This window comes from Mustela nivalis, assembly GCF_964662115.1.
Source record: "Mustela nivalis genome assembly, contig: HAP1_SCAFFOLD_426, whole genome shotgun sequence".
NCBI lineage: Eukaryota > Metazoa > Chordata > Mammalia > Carnivora > Mustelidae > Mustela > Mustela nivalis.
The window spans coordinates 544,792-562,623 of NW_028136228.1; the positions used below are offsets into that span (position 1 = coordinate 544,792).

The 17,832-nt window shown below is 46.4% G+C and overlaps 1 long non-coding RNA gene and 2 pseudogenes across 3 annotated transcripts; all 3 read right to left on the minus strand.

Moving 5' to 3' along the window:
• Nucleotides 1–423: 423 nt before the first annotated feature.
• Nucleotides 424–1,235, minus strand: LOC309857142 (charged multivesicular body protein 4c pseudogene; annotated as a pseudogene). The gene has a single exon. The product of its transcript is annotated as a charged multivesicular body protein 4c pseudogene (transcript).
• A 5,312-nt stretch (nucleotides 1,236–6,547) lies between these two features.
• On the minus strand, nucleotides 6,548–8,778 carry LOC309857141. The gene is made up of 2 exons (XR_014307496.1): nucleotides 8,557–8,778; nucleotides 6,548–7,221 (listed from the first exon to the last, which is right to left on the minus strand). It is a non-coding gene; the product is annotated as an uncharacterized lncRNA (long non-coding RNA).
• An 8,127-nt stretch (nucleotides 8,779–16,905) lies between these two features.
• Nucleotides 16,906–17,544, minus strand: LOC309857140 (rRNA-processing protein FCF1 homolog pseudogene; annotated as a pseudogene). Its single transcript has one exon. The product of its transcript is annotated as an rRNA-processing protein FCF1 homolog pseudogene (transcript).
• Between the last annotated feature and the right edge of the window lie 288 nt (nucleotides 17,545–17,832).

The window sequence follows — 17,832 nt, forward strand, 5'->3', positions numbered from 1 at the left end:
TCAATTAAAGCTCCTTTTAGATTTTAAACTGCAAAACTCAAATGAAACTACTTATGTAGAGATTCACACAAGACTTCCCTACATGAAGTCTCTCCTACAAGACACATGGTGTATGTACATTTACCATGGGATAGATATGTCCTAACAGATGCACACAGCAAACTTGCATTCCCTTAGAAAAGAAAGTAATTTTCTCTAGCTATCAACACATCACTTTTATATGGCATATAAACTGTTACATGTTTTGTATGTTAACAGGAATCCATTTTCTTTCAACAAATGTACACAGAGCACGTAGTATGTGTCGGGACTGGAAATACAGTAGCATGTAACAAGATAGAATGCCCCCTCCAATCAGCATGGGGAAACCCTCCAAGATGCTAGCGGGAAGTTGTTTTCCATCTCGGATTGGATGTCTACAAATGATTCTTTGTAACTTTTATTTATAAGGCTTAAAAGACAATTACTGATCCAGTGTGAATATAAAACAGGGCCTTTGTTAACTTCTGAACAAGGCAAAAACATTTTTTATGTCTTATGTATAGCTCATTAATTCAGGTGTCCACGAATTCCATTTTAGTTTAAGTTGCCCAAGCTGCCAATTGATTGATATCGTCATCCTCGTCTTATGCCCTCCTGGATGATGCTGCTCAGGATCTGTGTGCAGTGGAGGACGTGGCTGACATTCTCCCTGGCATCTTCTCTGGCTGTGCTGGGAGGGAGGAAGAAGGCACATTTGGAAGTCGGGTATTTGTCATCTTCTTATTTAATTCTTCCTGCTCCAATTCTTCAAGTTCCGCCATCAACTCATCCTCATCAAAGTCATCGCCAAATCCGACCCGCTGAGAAAAGGCTTCTGAGATTTCTTGGGCAATATCTTGTTGCTCTGTAATCTCTTGCATCAGATCATCTATTTTGTTCAGATCCATGTTAATTCCCGTACCACAAATTACGGATTGGCCTACACCAGTAGGAGCCAGGCAGGTAATGAAAGGTAAGTGAAGCAGAGAGAGTTTAGGGAGAAAGGCCTTCTTTGTTTTCTCACCTCGCTTATTCTGCATGCTGTGCTTCTTGGCCAGGGTGAGTTCCCTCTGGATTCGATTTTCCAGGTACTCTTGTTTCTTGCTCAGCATCTCCTCCGTCTCCCGAAGTCGGGCCAGGGCCTCCTGGGGGCTGGGAGTGGCCCGGCTTTTAGAAGAGCCTCCCCGCTTAAAGAACTTGCCCAGCTTGCTCATGGCTGTAGATTAGAGGGGCGAGCAGTCCCGGGAGTGTCTCAGCAGCTCCCCGGGCCGTGCCGGGGGAGCAGATAAGCGAGACCGTCCTCAGTTCTCGGGGGCGTCCTGAGTTGGAAGGCAGCGCTCCAGGGAACCAACAAGTCTCATTTGTCTTTTCTTTTGACAGACCGGGTGATCACAGACAATAGACATCCTGGTATGTGTTGCCATCCGGCTATGGGGACAATCAAGCCTTCAGCAAGGGGAGAGGGGGTGCTGTGGGGACATCAGGTTACTTAAACAAGCCTTTAGCAAGGGGAGAGGGGTCTTTCAGTAGGAGGTAGGTAAGGAAGGTAGTGGGGTCAGATCACATAAAGTCTTGAAGGCCATTGTAAAGATTTGCCTTTAACTTTGTGCCAGATGAGAAGAGCTTGGATGGTTTTGAAGAGGCTTGACTTGATTTAGATTAGAAATGGATCGGGGCGCCTGGGTGGCTCAGTGGGTTAAGCCTCTGCCTTCAGCTCAGGTCATGGTCTCGGGGTCCTGGCATCGAGCCCCGCATTCGGCTCTCTGCTCATCAGGGAGCCTGATTCTCCCTTTCCCACTGCCTGCCTCTCTGCCTACATGGATCTCTCTCTCGCTCTGTCAAATAAATAAATAAAATCTTAAAGAGAAAGGAAAAGAATCACTCAGGCTGCTGTGTGCAGAACGGACTTGTGGGGTTGTGGGGTGGGGATGCTACTTGCATTAATGTAGACTGAGATTTCTATACTGCTGACATTTGGGGCCACATCAATTTTTGTTATGGGGAGCTGTCCTGTGCACTGACCACTAGATCGCAGGAGCGCCCTTTCCCACTCTCAAGTTGTGACAACAAAAAGTGTGTCCAGACCCTGTCAAAATCCCCTGGGGGGAGCAGGTACACAAAACTCTCCTGGTTGAGGACCACTGATTTGGGTGAGAAGGGGTATTGGCCCAGACCAGAGCAGTAGATGCAGGGATGGGGAGAAGGGGGGAGATTCTGGGTGTATATTGAAGACAAAACATGCAGGATTTGTAAATATATTAAGTGTGGAGTGTGCGGAAAAAACAAGAGTTGGGATGGTTTTACAATTTTGGCGGCCCGAGGCCCTGGAACAGTGACGTTACCACTTGCTGAGATGGGAAAGACGACGGGAGAAGCAAGTTTGATGGGCAACAGGTGTTTGGTTCTGGAGATGGTGCCTGAATCCACATGGGGATGCCCAACCAGCAGCTGAACACACGAGTCTGGCATTCATGGGTGAGGTCCAGGCTGGAGGCACAAATATGAGCACCGTTAGGACATAGGGTTCAAGCTCTGAGAAGAAGTGGGCTTACCTATGCAGTGAGTATGGAGAGAGGTGTGTTTGGCAACATGATAAGGCAGCTTCATGATATCTGTCCCCTGGTATTTGTCCTGTGAGTATGGATGGGAGTGTGTATGGGACTTAGGACTTGCTTTTTACCAGTAGAATTTGGCAAGGTAAGAAGATGTCACTATTATGATCTCATTATATTAAATCAGACTGTTTTACTGATTGGAGTGAGAGGCTGTCATGGTCTTGAAGAAGCAAAGAGCCAAGTTCGGAATCACCTGTGGAGAGAGTTATATGGCAGGAAACCGCAAGCAGACTCTGAGGGCTGAGGATGGTTTCTAGTTAACAGCCTGGAGAATCTCCCTGGCCCGCCCCAGCATGGGCTGCCCCCAAAATCACACAGCTACAAGAAAATGAATTCTTCCAACAACCCGAGTGAGTTTGGAAGCAGAGCCTTCCCTAGTGGAACCTGCAGGTGAGAACACAGCTTGGTGGGCGCCTTCTCTCCTCCTTTGAGTGAGACCCAGAGCCGAGGACCCTGGTTAAGCTGTGTCTGGCCTCCTGACAGCTAGAGATGGTAGAATAGTAAACTGAGCTGTTTAAAGTTACTAAACTTGTTATTATTTGTTATGAAGTAACTATTAAAAACAAAACAAGAGGCCCAAAATGGAGTTGCTTATGCTAAGCCCCATGTCCCCCAAACCAGACTTAATTATGATTTCAGCTGTCCCAGAAATGGAATCTGAGCCCAGGCAAGCAGACACCACCTGATCCCCACTCCCTCTGACCCCTGCCATCCCCAGAAGCCAAGTCACCTGGCCATAACCAACCTGCCTTGTTTGCCTGACGTGACTTCCTTGCTTCTCCTCTCTTTTGCCTATAAAAGTCTTTCATTTTGTACTGCTCCTCCGAGCTCCTTTCAGTCTGCAAGCAGGATGCTGCCCATTTCGTGAATCATTGACTAAAGCCAATAGGTTCTTTAAAATGTACTCAGCTGAATTTTTTTTTTTAACACAACAGAAAACTCAAGCAGAAGGTCTGAGTCCCAGAGCACAGGACTGATGTCTAAAGGTCAGGAAGCTCAAAAAAAACCAGCCAGGAAAGGAGCCATCATCACTGACCAGTGTGGAAGAGGAAGGGAGAGCCAACATCACGATGAAAAAGATAGAATATTTCCAGAGAAGTGGAGGGAGTTCTATGTCTATAGGACTGACAGGTTGATTCATTTGGATCTGAAAGTTAATCATTGGATTTGGCAACTTTGTGGTGATTAGCGATCTTGTAAAATATCTGTGTAGGTGTAGTCGTGGGACCAATGACTATTAACAGTGTCTGAAGTGCAAAAAAAATTTCAGGGTTTGGATTCAAATGGGAGCAGTGGATATAAAGTGCAGTGATCAAGTCTGACTTCTGTTTTGGAGGTCAAATCAGTTGGTTTTGCTGATGGATTAGATACGAGAAAAGGGAAAGGAGGGATTTATTCCAGGGACTGAAGCTTTAGTCAGTAGGAGGTGGGGATGCTGTTTACTAAGATGGGGAGACTGGGACAGGAGCAAGTCGAGGAGGGAGCAGGATAGAAATCATGGTGAAAATAAGACTCCTGTTACATATTTATGGAGAAATATGCTGCAGGCAGTTGGCCATGTGATTCTCAGCTCCAAGGGTGGGTTAGGATTAAAGACGTTAACTTCAGAGCCTTCAGCTTCTACAACGAACTTAAATCAATGATGCTGAATGGAATCGGGCAAAGCAGTGGTTTTAAAACTGGGGCTGGGAGGCAAGGAGTTTTGCTCCCAGGGCTGATTGAACAATATCTGGCGACATTTTTGGTGCTCACCACTTGGGGGGGTGCTGCTGGCATCTAGTGGCTAGAGACCAGAGATGCTGCTAACTGTCCTGCAGGGCACAGGACAGCCCCACAGCAGAGAATCACCCACCAGGTATTAATAGTGCTAGGTTGCGAAAGCCTGATGGATGGAGAGAGAGAGAGAGAGAGCAAACGCATAGCTACAGAAGACCCAGAATCAAGCTCTTCAAAGGGGCAGAGATGAAATAGAGAAGCAAATTGAGAATACAGGTCCAGAATGGTAGGAAGAGAAACCACGTGATTAAGAGGGCACTAAGGAAGCGGGAACCTAGAGACACCGAGTACATCCACGTTTGCTAGTGATAGGCGTGTTTGGTGCATGGACCGCCTATGAGAATTCACACAACTTGCACATTTTTAAGTGGACATCTGAAACTTTTTAATCATAATCTTTTCATCACTATATATATATATATATATATATATATATATTTATTAACTAGGTGTTGAAAATATTAAACATTTAAAAAATGAGATAGAGGGCACCTGGGTGGCTCAGTCACTAAGCAGCTGCCTTTGGCTCAGGTCATGATCCCAGGGGCCTGGGATGAAGGCCCACATTCCTGATCAGCAGGAAGCCTGCTTCTCCCTCCCCCGCTCTCCCTACTTGTGTTCTGTGTGTGTGTGTGTGTGTGTGTGTGTGTGTCTACAAAATAAATAAATAAATCTTTAAAAAGAAAATGAGATAGGAAAGGATCGACTTCGTTGGAATAACATTTGCCTGCTACAAGTTGATTTTTTTTTAAAGCAGAACAGTCTCATTTTCTGTTATTTCCCAAACCACACTGGAATGGAATGAAACCATTAAAATCCTTACTTGTGCTGTTTCCTATTATGTCCCTAAAAATATGTAGCTTAATTTAAATATAAAGGAATGAGTGTCACTAACCAAAACTGATTCTTATTCTGATGGCAGAGCACTTCCAACATCTGCCCTAATCCCCTTTCCGATGTTAACCTTTACCCTTAATAAGGAGAGGAAGCTCTAAAGGTGGAGCCCCAGGACTGCCCACAGAAGGGCATTATTTGAAACAAAACTGGTATTTCAACTTTGGTACCAGCCCAAGTCCTACACTCTAATAAGATCTGAGAGGAGTGTCTTGATCTTCCAGGAAAGAGAAGAGTATCCTGATATCAGACTGAAGAATAGGCATATCACCTATCCTACAGAGCACACATAGAGTTTGGATCTGGAAATGGACTCCCTTAAAATGATCTGCACATAAGGATTCTTTATAGAGATTTTTCAACTACCCTTGGGGACATGGTACCCTACACCCACAGGTGTAGACAAATATTTTACAAGCTATGCTGGGAATGAGGTGGGGAGAGAAATATGGAGGTTGTTATAGGAAGGTAGAAGGTTAAAGGAAGTCTTTGTTTTGGGTTTTTTCCTTTTGTTTTTAAGAAAAAGGTCATTTGTCTTCTGACTGGAAGGATCCATTGGAACAAGAACTTGATATTGACCTTGGGAGTGGAGTCCTGGAGAGGGCAGGAGGGAACAAATCCCAGGCACAAGGAAGAACAAACCCCAGCTGGGGATGTCTGCTCTTCTCAATAAACCTGCTCTGTCTTCAACTCTTTCTGTGTTTCTTGTACATTTATCCAATTACCATGTAAATTCCATGATGCCAGGGACTTTTCTGTGTCATTCGCCACAGATTTACAAACACTCAGGGCAGTGTGTAGCACACAGTACGTACTGACTAAATATTTGTTGAGTAAATGTCTAAAAACAAATTAAAAATGGATACAAATGTAGGTATAGATTTGATTGGGTGGTGGTAAGATAAGGGAATTCCTGAACAAAGGGCTTTTATTTTCTTGAAGTGTGACACTAGTGATGAAGTTTTGGAACACAGGTGAGGTTTGGTGGGGTGAGGTCCAGAGCCGATGACCAAGAAAGGATTCTTGAGATGTCTTAGGTGCAAATAGTGGTTTTATTAAAACACAGGGACAGGACCCAGGGGCAGAAAGAGCTGCTCAGACAGAGGCATGGTTGACTGGGAGCTGAAGAAGGTGAGGACAAAGGGGGTGTCCAGAAGGACTGTCATATGAAAAAGAAGTATTTCAGGATAAGGGAGACCTGGTTATTCTCAAGTCAAGGCTGTTTTTGCCTCTAATGAGGGAAAGCATGAAGACAGCTGGGAGTTTCCTGGAGATATGTTACATTCCTCCTATCACACATCCTTGTCAGTGGGCTTTGGGCTTAGAAGAAATTCAGTTTTATTACACTTCCCTCCCCCTTAGCCTCCCTCAATTTTATGGAGGGGAGGGTGATGTTAGGGCTTCCGGAAACTGAGGTATGGGTGTCTGGAAGTCAGGCTATTGATGAGAAAGCTTCTTCCTTCCTTGTAAGTCGCTAGGACATTTGTAGATGGAGGGAGACTCCTGTCCTGCAGCACTGGAATCTCTATCAGTTAAGCATCGTTTTTCCTTTAGGGCAGCCAGGAGCGCATGAGGAATGTTACACATATGGCATGGGGAGAGGGTGTAGGGTGCCAGTTTCTGCTTTGTCCTAAGCTTGCCTTCTGCTCCCTCATCCCTAGGACAGGAGCTGGGAGTGAGGTGACATAGTTCAGAAGAGGTGGGGGTAGGGATTGTTGAGGCAAGTCTTGAAGGTGTGAAACGGTCATCCATTAGAGGGAAAGCAAACTCACCGGAGAGACAAGGGAGTTTGAAGCCAGAGTTGAGTATCCACTGGAGAATTGTGGTCAAGTGTTTTAAAGTACAGCAGGTTGGCTCAGCTGTATGATTCCTTCCTGGTTTCTGGTGCATGCCGCTGGCATTGGTAGAATCATTTCTAAAGAAACAAAACAAAAGAGGATAAGCCGTTCTTTCAGAAACGATGATGAATCAAGTTTTGAACATGCTGGGTTTTGAGGCACAGGTGGGACATCAGTGAAATAGCATGAGTAGGTAGTCAGTTACATGGGCCTGGTGGGTAGGAAAGAAACAGATGGTCCGTGTATCAGTGGGAGAGATGTTGGCTAGGGAATGGGAGCTGAAACCAAGGGCACAGTTGATATCACTACAAGAGAGGGTAGCTTGGAAGAGAAAGGTTAACTGAACCCCCGGGGAAACCCTGATGGGAAAGTCACATGCATTTCTCAGGCATGCCAATGTTGACACAGATTATTGTAACTTCTGGAGGCCAGAAGCCATGTCTTTGAGACTCATTCATTCTCTGCCTCTGGCATAGCATGGGCCACATTGAAGGTAATTCTAAAATTCATTCCGATTTGGTTTCATTGCACTTTTCATTTACTAGAATCTTGTCATGGTTTGCTAGTGTATCATTTTCTCGAAAAGATTAAATAAGGACCATTTTACAAATATGGGATGAATGCCTGAAGGGATTTTGTTTAATTCATTCATTAGCTCGGGAACCACTAAGATGTTACCACCACTTCAAGCAAGAATCTCAAGGCAGACACATATACAATCAGTAATACTTAAACGAATTTGCTTTGATAGATGCAAATAGATATGCAAATGGAATGCAAATGGATGCAAAACTGCCTTCTACCGAAGGAAAGGGGGTCAACTGTACTTCCAGTGGACAAAATTCATTTACATATAGCTAGACAAGATCATCTGCATCCACATCAATTATGTACAATCTATAGAGTTGCAAAATAGCTCAAAGACAAGAAAGGCACAGAATATACCATAGAATTGGTCAGGCCAGAAGGTTACATGAGACAACACGTGTTTTCCCTTGGAAGACACTATAATCTTTTAGGTTCATTTCAATGTCTTTCGTGATTTTGCCTATGCTTTAAAAAAAAAAGTTACCCTTATTCTTATTAGTTTGAAAAAAAAACTAATAAAACACTAGTCTGTTATAAAATACACATGGAAGAATGTTCTGGCACTATCATACCCAATTTGGGGTACTAACTGATTAGGAAGATGAGGCAGAATTTGGGAGCCCATAGGATGAGTCTGTTTCCGGTTGGAATGGAAAATATTTAAGAATCAAATTAAATGATCTCAAATCCACTCTGGAATGAAACAGGTTATAAGGAAAATACAGAAGATGTTGAAATGGACCTGTTGGCTCATTGTGAGCTTTCCTGGTCGAATGGAGACCTCTACCATGATGCTTGTCCTCCATGTTCCACCCATCCCATACCTGCTATCCTGGCACCAAAGGACCACCAGACTTTAGGCTCAGTCTGCAGTTCCAAATGGAAACCCTCTGTTCCCACAGTAGTGGACAGGATGACTCTGGTTGCTGGTGGAAGCGTCAGCTGCTTTAGTCCAACAGTTCAAGAGAGGATCAGAAGAGCATAAGGACGATATTGGGAAAAAATGCTCAGACGAATTTCCAGAACACAATATTTCTCTTTGCAATTTTTGAGTGTTCTGTAGCCAACCTGCTAAAAAAATGTGAAAACTATAAATAGAGAGGAGTGGGAAGGAGAAATGAGGACCTGTCACAGTGCCAGCGAAAATAGGGAACTGAGAATCTTCCAGAGATTCAGAGTCAAAGGGGGTTAATATTTACTTAGAAAAGAAGTCGTGGGCACAAGTTCTAGGATGAAATGAAGGCAAGAGAGGGAAGTTAGGGAATCGAGAGAGAGAGAGACTTGAAGATAAAAAAAAGTCAACTTAAAGTCTCATTCCTCATTAAGGAAAGTACAGATCAGAGAAGAGGGGAGAGACTGGGATATAGTTGATCGCCGATTGTGTCTGGCTCTGATTAGAAGCTTTGTATCCACTTTTTAATTTCATCTTCCAGCCTGTTTCCTGGATTCCAGCTTCTATTTCCTATGAAATAGGTACCATCACCAAAGACAAGAGTCAAACATGTAACAGTAGTCAGATCTTTAACAGCGCGGACAACTAACTAACCGAAAGCTGGCCCGGGGACCCCTGCAGAGTCAAGTGTTACACGCCCAGTGCCTGGATCACGAGGCCATGGTAAGGATCTTGGGAAGGGTTTAGGGTAGGGAGACACACAGCAGGTTCTGGCCAGAGGCTAGTCACCAAACTTTGTGTGGCTGAAGGGGTGTGTAACAGCTGAATGTCAGCTCCCAGATGAAACTGAGGGGAATGTACTTTGGGAAGGTTTCCGCTGACTCTCTGCCTTTCCTTCGTCCTCCCCAGGGTGTTCCATTAGCATTTGGGGTCTGGGGTCTTGCCTGTTGCTCCTGGCTTTCGTGCTAAGTGGCAGTGCACTGTATGGGCTCTTGACTGTTCCCTCCTTACTCTCGGAAGGAGAACAGGCAGCAGGGATTTTCATTCTTTGTTGGCACCTACTCTCTTCAGCAACCCCAAGATCAGTAACCCAGGCTGCACAAGCTCAGGTTCATGTCTTTACCAAAGGCCGGCAATAATTTCAGAAAGGAATGACAATGAAGGTAAAAAACAGTTCAACTACTCGCTCATCTGGACTTCTAAAGCAGGTGGGGTTCCCAGACAACTTTATTCCATCGGTCTGGCACACTTGCCCCCCCTCTCAGTGCCTTGGTGATGAGTGTGGGCCTTGCTGTTTGTGCTGCCTGAATTTGCCCTTGTCGCTTATTAGCACTATGGCCCTGGGCTAAAAGTCATGCCTCTCAGAGCCAATCGGAATAGCTTATTAGACCTATTGATTCTGGCATAGTGGGCCTGTGCGGAAATCTCTCTTCTTCATCCCTCCTCCTTCTCAGTCTTCCCCTCCTCCACCTCTTCCTCCTCCTTCTTTGATGTGTAAACCAAGGTATTTGGGGAGCAGGGAATGATGTGATTTTTGGGATTTACTGTAAAATATATTCCAGACCTCCCCCCTCTTCAAAAACAAAAATACAGGCACTTCGGGGGCAGTAGAAGGAGGAGGGCCTATGAAACAGTTGGGGAAGCAGAGTGATAAGTACTCAGAGGGGCCGGGATCCTTCTGCTCTACACATTTTGGTGTATGCTTGAGAATTTTCATAATAAGAGTAAACAAAGACCAAATAATGAGGCTTCCATTCCCTATATCCAAATGACCACAACAGGGCAAAGAATGCAATTTCATAGTTGTTCCCCTGGCAATTTATTCTGATTCTCCAAATAAGATTCCAGCTCTCATCCTACCTGTCATAGTCTCTGGATATTGACTGGGAACGTTTTCCTCAACAAGGCCTTGCCAGGCCCACTGCTAGGGAATGTATTGTTTCAGATTCTGTACTCAGGTTTTAAAGATTTAATTTATTTATTTATTTATCAGAGGAAGGGGAGAGCGAGCACAGGCAGACAGAATGGCAGGCAGAGGCAGAGGTAGAAACAGGCTCCCTGCCGAGCAAGGAGCCCTTGTGGGACTCAATCCGAGGACGCTGGGATCATGACCTGAGCGGAAGGCAGGTGCTTAACCAACTGAGCCACCCAGGCGTCCCTGTACTCACGTTTTTAAAAAAGTGACCAGTCTCCTGTTTGGAGTGACTCGAATGCAAGACTCACTGTAAGCCATTGTCTTGCTGTGTCCCATCCCTTTCTAAGGACAGCTTGTGCTATCTCTGGGAGATCACAGCATTGGGAGGGGCAGCCCAGGCCTGGGCTATTACAGCAAAGCTGCAGCCTGAAGGGCACGCGTGAGATCTGTGGTTTGAGCTGTCAGAGTCTCACAGAGAAAAAAAAAGAGAAATGAATCATCATTTGACCATGACATTCCTACTAAAGGGGAGGACAGTGGGAGAAAGAGCAAGGGTAGAGGAAAGAAAAATCTCAAAATAAATGTGGGGTGGACGGCAGGAGGAGGGGGGGGCAGGTGTGGCGATGGAACCAACGCTACACAAACACACAATTCCGCCCATTCTAGAGAGGACTGGACATAAACATGCTCCCACATCTACTTGTCGGCTGCGTTTTGTCAGCCGGTAGCGAGGTGATTCTTTAAGAGCTCTGAGAACCCAAACTTGTGGCCTCCCAGCAGCTGAGCCAAAGTGGAGCTGGGAGCTGCCCAGACTACCCGAGGCTGCCAGCTGACCACCTTCCTCCCTACTGATCGGTGGAGCCAAGCTCGGCGAGGGAGAAGCCACGCTCGCGGGTGGGTGCGGGGGCTAAGGGCCGAAGCGGGGTTCCCACAGAGGCCTCCGCGCCCAGGCGGCTGCAGCAGCGGCGCACGGGGACCGGAGGCCTGACACCGGGACGCGCCCCCCACTCTGGACAACCCGCCGCAGAAGTAAAGGGCCAGCATCCCGCCACGGCTATGCTTCCCGCGGGACAATCTCGGGAGAAGGTCCTGGAAGAGGCTCGCAGGCCGATTTTCCGAGGGAAAGGTCGAAGCAACCCTGACCCTCCCCGCCCTCCCCTCTCTCGCTCACCGGGCATCACCAGCGGCGGGGCTGCTCCCCAGAAACTTACACGAGGTTGTAGTGTCACCCTCCGCCGCATGGGGGCAGCATCACCTGCTGGCTCGGCGGCAGCGGTCAGCACCCCTCTCTTGGCGGAGGCAGGTGGAGGCGGGCCTGCGGTGTCCTCTTTCATTGGCCGCGGGGCTGACGCTGCCATGTTGGAGGAAGCAGTGCCTTCTGTACGGTGGAAACGCCGTGGTTTCACCGGTAGCGTCAGGGAGCCCAGCCTCCTACCTTTCCTCCTCGCTCGAGTGTCGGTGCTGAGAGGCGGCGGCCGGCGGGATGGAGAGAAGTAGGATGAACCTGCCCAAGGGGCCGGACACGCTCTGCTTCGACAAGGACGAGTTCATGAAGGTGCGCGCCTCGGCTCTGCTCCCCAGAGCCGGCCGTAGGTGGCCTGCCCTCCTTGGCCCTCCGGGGCCTCTCCTCGGGCTTCTCCTGCGGGCTTCCTGGGCTGTCACCGCCCCGGACGGGTCCTCGGCGGGGACCTCACTGCACTTCACAGTGGGTCTCTTGGCCTCGGGTGGGCTAGGTGCAGCCTGCAGAAAGCACTTCTGTGAAATCGTGCACATTGAATGAAAAGGCCTGAAAGTTCAGAGCAAGTGGTTTTGAGCTAAACGTAAAAGCCCCGGACCCGTAGGACCCGCATCTGGTACGGTGCGGCACAGTCAGACCGCCGCTCCCCCGGCCTGACAGAAGCCTCCCAGTGCCTTGTGCCTAGAAGCTCAGCGACTGTGCGTCGAACACATCTCTGAACGCACGTACTTACCAGGAATCGGGTCAAAAAGGCACTTAACCTAACGTTTATGCCTGACTTTCGTCTTAAGCTACCGGAATGAGAAATCTGAAAGACTGTACTGTCCTTACTGGTTCTGGTCCAGTACTACAAAGCATACCAAGCTCCTTTTCTAAAGTTGCCCTACTTCTCTAGGTGAGGTCAGCCTGAAGCTGGCAGCAGATCACTGTAGGACATAAACTTACAGAATAGAAATTTAAACTGAAAAGACTTTACTGACAGGAAAGGTTCATCAGACATAGCCTTGAAAATGTCCCAAGGTTTGAATAAGAGCCAGGAGGAGCTTTATCTGTTTTCTGTATCCCTCTGGGTCTGTACTTAAACTATCAAAACATATATGTTTAATTTCTAAGGATTGGGATTTAGTAGCTGGTTTCAGTGTTAAAAAGTTTTGGCTCTGTAGGTACCTAAAATTCTGAAAAGAGTTTGAATTTCTTACTTTTTTATGGCTTCAAGTCATAATATGTTTTTTTTCTTTTTTGGGTTAACCAGCTAGTTCCTTTTTGATACTTGCATTCAGATTACATCTCCCAAACTCTGGCTTTAAAAGTGCTTATGTCTGGATCCTCTGCGGTGTGGCCATATCATTTTTAATATGTAGGGATGTCTAGACGAAGGCATATTGTACTCATGTTCTTGTATGGTGATGTTAAGCCACTGTAATAAAAGGTGTAAAGTGAATGGAGTGTCTGAAGGAGAGCACAGAGTGAATTCTCTGATCCAGAAACCTTTTGTGAACGAAGGACACGTGATGAGGAGAGAGGTCATTGGAAGAAGAAAAGGCACACACACAGACTTAAAGAATGTCAAAGCACGGAAGTCTCTTTAGCTTGTCTGTCTTTGGACTTCGTCAGGCTTTCTTTGGGCCTAACACTAGCATTTTCTCACACTTCCTAGCCCCGCCATCTTTCTCACTCTGAGGTGACAGAATGCCTTTGGTCAAAGCAGCTTCGGAAAATAGAAATCTCAAAATAGCAGTTCTAAAGTAGGACTTAGAGGTAGGAAGAGAGCAAACTGGGAAAGTGGCTAGAATGCCAGCAATTCCATATTCTTTCAAAGCTCTGAAATTTCTGTATATAATGTACAATTTGTAGTGTTAATGAACTTGACCCCTTCATACATAGAAGGAAAATACATGGAACAGCTGTTCTGTGTAAAGTGGTATTGATCTTCTATGCGGGAGCTGGAGATAAAGGTTATTTGCAATTTGTGTTTCCGTCAGAGAGATGTTTTGTTAAGTTACAGTTCCGAGGCAGAAATGAGTGGAGAGCTTGCTGTCAGGGTTGTATTTCTACATAGGTGTCTTGTTTGGCACATTTTGGAATGAGACTGGGATGGTAGAAAGGGAGATGGGGTGGGGCTGCGGGTTGTACCTTGGACACTGCATACATTGAGGGGTCCACGTTGTTGCAGTCTTCACGGTAGAGCTGCAGTCAGGTTTACAGCAGGAAGTTGCATGGTCATATCTGTTGAGTCTGAGCTGACTGGTGGTAGGAGACTACTTAAAAAGTCATGTTTATGAGATCTAATAAGAAATAGAAGGGTAAAGGTATGCAAAAGAGGTAGGTGATCAAAGTGCAGGAATGGCAGGGTCACCTGGCGCAGAGGCACTGGCAACATCATACTTTGTCGGCTTAGAAATATGAAAATCCTTTGGGTTGACAGCCAACTAATAGATGAGCAGGACATAAGGTAGGGGGAGAAAGTGGCATAACAGATAAATTATACCATTTACATGAGTGTGCTATTGACATCACATGTAGCCTTCCTCTTCCATCTCAACATATCACTTCATCTCCATTCGTACAGAAAAATTAGCAGCCATCCCACGGGACCTCCTCCATCCTGCTGATCATGATCCCATTCTTGTATTTGTCCCCTTCTCCTCCTCGCCTGGTACGGGGAGGGGCTCTCCTTCCTCCTCGGGTTCGGTCTCCACTCTGGCTCGGAGTCCATGCCCTTCCGCCCTTCCAGGAGCCTGCGAGGATCCTCTCCCCTGCACTCCTTCCCATCACACGCTCCTGTTTGATCCTCTCCCACTTGACTGCCCCACCTCTAGGTATTGCCCTGTCACTGTCACGCATCACAGCCAGTGCTCAGGGGTTGACTTGACTTTCCCACCTTCCACCCTTCAGGCCCTGTCGTTCCACTAAAGAGTTCTTACCAAAACTGTTTCTAAGTCAGCACACATGACCTTTCTCTGTCTCTTTACTCGACATCGCAGTAGACCAAATGCTCTGCATTGCTTCCTGTCTTTCTTCTACCTCTCTGATGTGTCTCCTGTTCAAAGTCATGCTCCTGGTAGCCACTGAATGCTGATTATGGGCTCAGCCCCGTGTTCCTTTCTTTCCCTAGATGACCTTTTGTGCAGCTTCATGACCACCTATCAGCAGGTAAGGCAGATTCCTGTCTCTGGTCCACACGCCTCCTGAGTGCCAGTTCTGTGTATCGGACTTGCTGACCTTTCTTCTCGGATGTGTCTTTGGCCCCTCAGACTCATCAGGTTCAAGACGGAATTCATGAGCACCTCCTCCACTGAAAACCACCTTTCTTATTCTATTGCCTCATCTGTTTAGCCTGGAGTCGGGAAACCAGAAGTCAACTCCTACTCTGTCACCTTTCCAAAATCTAGTCTGTCACACCAAGTCCTGTGGATTTCGCTTCCTAAACCTCTTGAGTCCATATACTTCTTTCCATCTCTTCTCGTACCTTTGCAGTGCGCCCTTGCCATCACACTGTAGAAGCTTCTCACCCAGTCTCCATGCGCCTTCCTTGTCTTTCTGGCCCCTGGTCTACACTGCAGGCAAGCCACTCTTGTCAGAATGTGGATGTGATCTTGTATGTACCAGGTGACTGGTCAGTCCACCAGCTTTTGAAAAACCATTTTCCCACGCACTCGAACGTATTTCAAAGAGAATCAGTCACCCATGGGGTAGTTTTCCTTGGTAGACAGTTTGTTTCTGCACTGAGGCATCTGCCTCCTTCGAACTTCTCTGTGTCAGTTCCTCTCTGGAACCTGTGGCTTCGTTGGCACTCCGGGTAGGCACATGATGACCTTTTCCATGAGAAGTGAAGGCAGTAGCCCTCTGGACGGTGAATCGATGTACCCTCATGTTCCATAAGTAAAAGAACAGTGTGTGGGGGTGGGGGGTAAGTCCTTGAGGCTCCTCCCTGTTCTAATTGGGTGAAATGGGAATTTCGAGACAGGCAGCAGGTCCTGTGTGTCCTTGTTTTCAGGGAGCATGCATTCTGATGGACAAAACGGAAAAGGGGAAGAATGAGCAGCTGCTCAGATCTGTTTGTACTATGCTGGCTGATTAGCTGTGACCTGCAGATGTGGGTCCCATCCTCGGCTCTGCTCTCTGCCTGCTTATGTCTGGCTTGTGGCAAATCACTCGCCTCCGGCATTCTGTTTGCTTGTTAGTATAATGAGGTGGTGCTTATCTATGTGATCTTTGCCGGCTCCTCTGAAAAGACTCTAGTCCATCCTGGCTTGCAGACAAGGAAACTGAGGCCTAAGGTGTGATGACTTCCTTTAAAGCCACACAGCTAGTTGGGGCCAATCACAGGCCAGATCTCCTGACCCCCACGCATCAGTCCTTGGAAATCCTACTGTAATATGTTCCTTTCCAGAGGCCACAGGTGGGAACTGAGGGAAGTGGGACAATCAGAACATTAAGAATAGCGCAGAAGATGGCACAATGTCCGCATGCCTTGGCACCTGCATTTCACCAATAGGGCCACCTCTTACCTTAGAAGAAGTTCCCACAGGGCTGGTGATCTGGATGCCTGGCCTGGAGCTTAGCTACGGTAAATAGGACCAGAGGGAAGTGATGGCTGTTTGAGGTGGACTTTGTTGACGGTGGCTGGAGATAGCAGCTGACAGAGGAGGAAGAGGGAAAAGTGACAGACGGCAGATAGCCGCAGGCCCGCAGGTCAGCCACTGTTGCCCAGGGTGGCCCATCCCCAGGAGCCGTCTTCGTATCACAGGAGCTGAGTGCTTACCCTGTGGGTTCTTAGTTCGATGTCACGTCTTGATGACAAGATTCCATTCTCTTCCGCATCAGTTTGAGACAGACATCGTAATGAAATTCTAATTAGCCAAATATGGAATGTAAGCCTGGAACTCATTTTTTAGAGGAATTTTCTTATGTGAACTACTTTCCCTGATGATAGAGGAGTTGTGACGATGTAACATCAGACAAAGTTTATCTGATTGGCACTTGTAAGAAGGGTTCCCGGCAAAAAAGAACTGTTTTTTTTTTGTTGTTGTTCTCCCTTTTGATCTTTCCTTTACATTCCTTTTTTTTTTTTTTTTTTTTTTTGTCTTGTGAGCGGTCATCTGATTTATAAAAAGATGCAACAAAAAGTAAAATGGTACAAGATAATCAGTTTCAAAACATAAAAAAGTAAGTGTCTTTAGCCATAGCTCAGAACAGAAGAATTGGGTAAGGAGAATTGCTTGTATGAACTGGCAACAGGAAAAGTTGGTAAAGGAGAGCTGAGGAACTCTATTAAGCCATAGGAGTGAGGGGCTCCATCATCATCTGGCATTCGCTCAGTGTCGTCTATATGGTTAGAGATGTCCATGATGGGAACTCCAGCAATCTTCTGGGTCTGGGTCAGCTGATGCCACAGTGTAACACTCTGAATTACTTCTGTACTGAGCAGTCATCTGCATAGTTTGTCTTGTGTGTACGTGGTAATCATTTGAATCTTGGCTCTTTTGCAATCCTTAGAGCCTCTTGATACTTTCACCCCGGTTTCTCAGTTTCAGCCATTACACAGTCAGTTGTAAAACTGGTACACTTGGCACACAGCCCGTCCATCATTGACCGGTCAAGTTTGGCCTAAATAGAAAAGTTGATAAAGTCGGTACCAACCAGGATGTGGTAAGTCGGCCCAGCTGTGTGTTTATATTGGAAAAAGCAGGAGGGATGTTGGGGGACTTCTCTTTCCTTGAGTGCATGGGATCCTTCTTTTCTTTCTTTTTAGGTTTTAATCTGTCCTTCTCTCAGAGAAGGATGTCAGAGCTAATCATTCGCTTCCCGGTCACATACTTTCTTGCTTTCTCTTGCTTCCCCAGGTTCACATCATGCCCATTTCTCCTTGCTTTTGATTTTCTAATTCACTCTTTGTAGTACCATAAAACTTATTTAAATAAGATGTTGGCCTACTAAGTTATTGATTATTAGTAAGTTCTTTGTTCAAAATTTGAGAGCAAGAAGTATTATGTAAATATATCTTTTTGTTATTTAACTAGTCTTACAACATTTAGCATCAAATTTCTTGATAC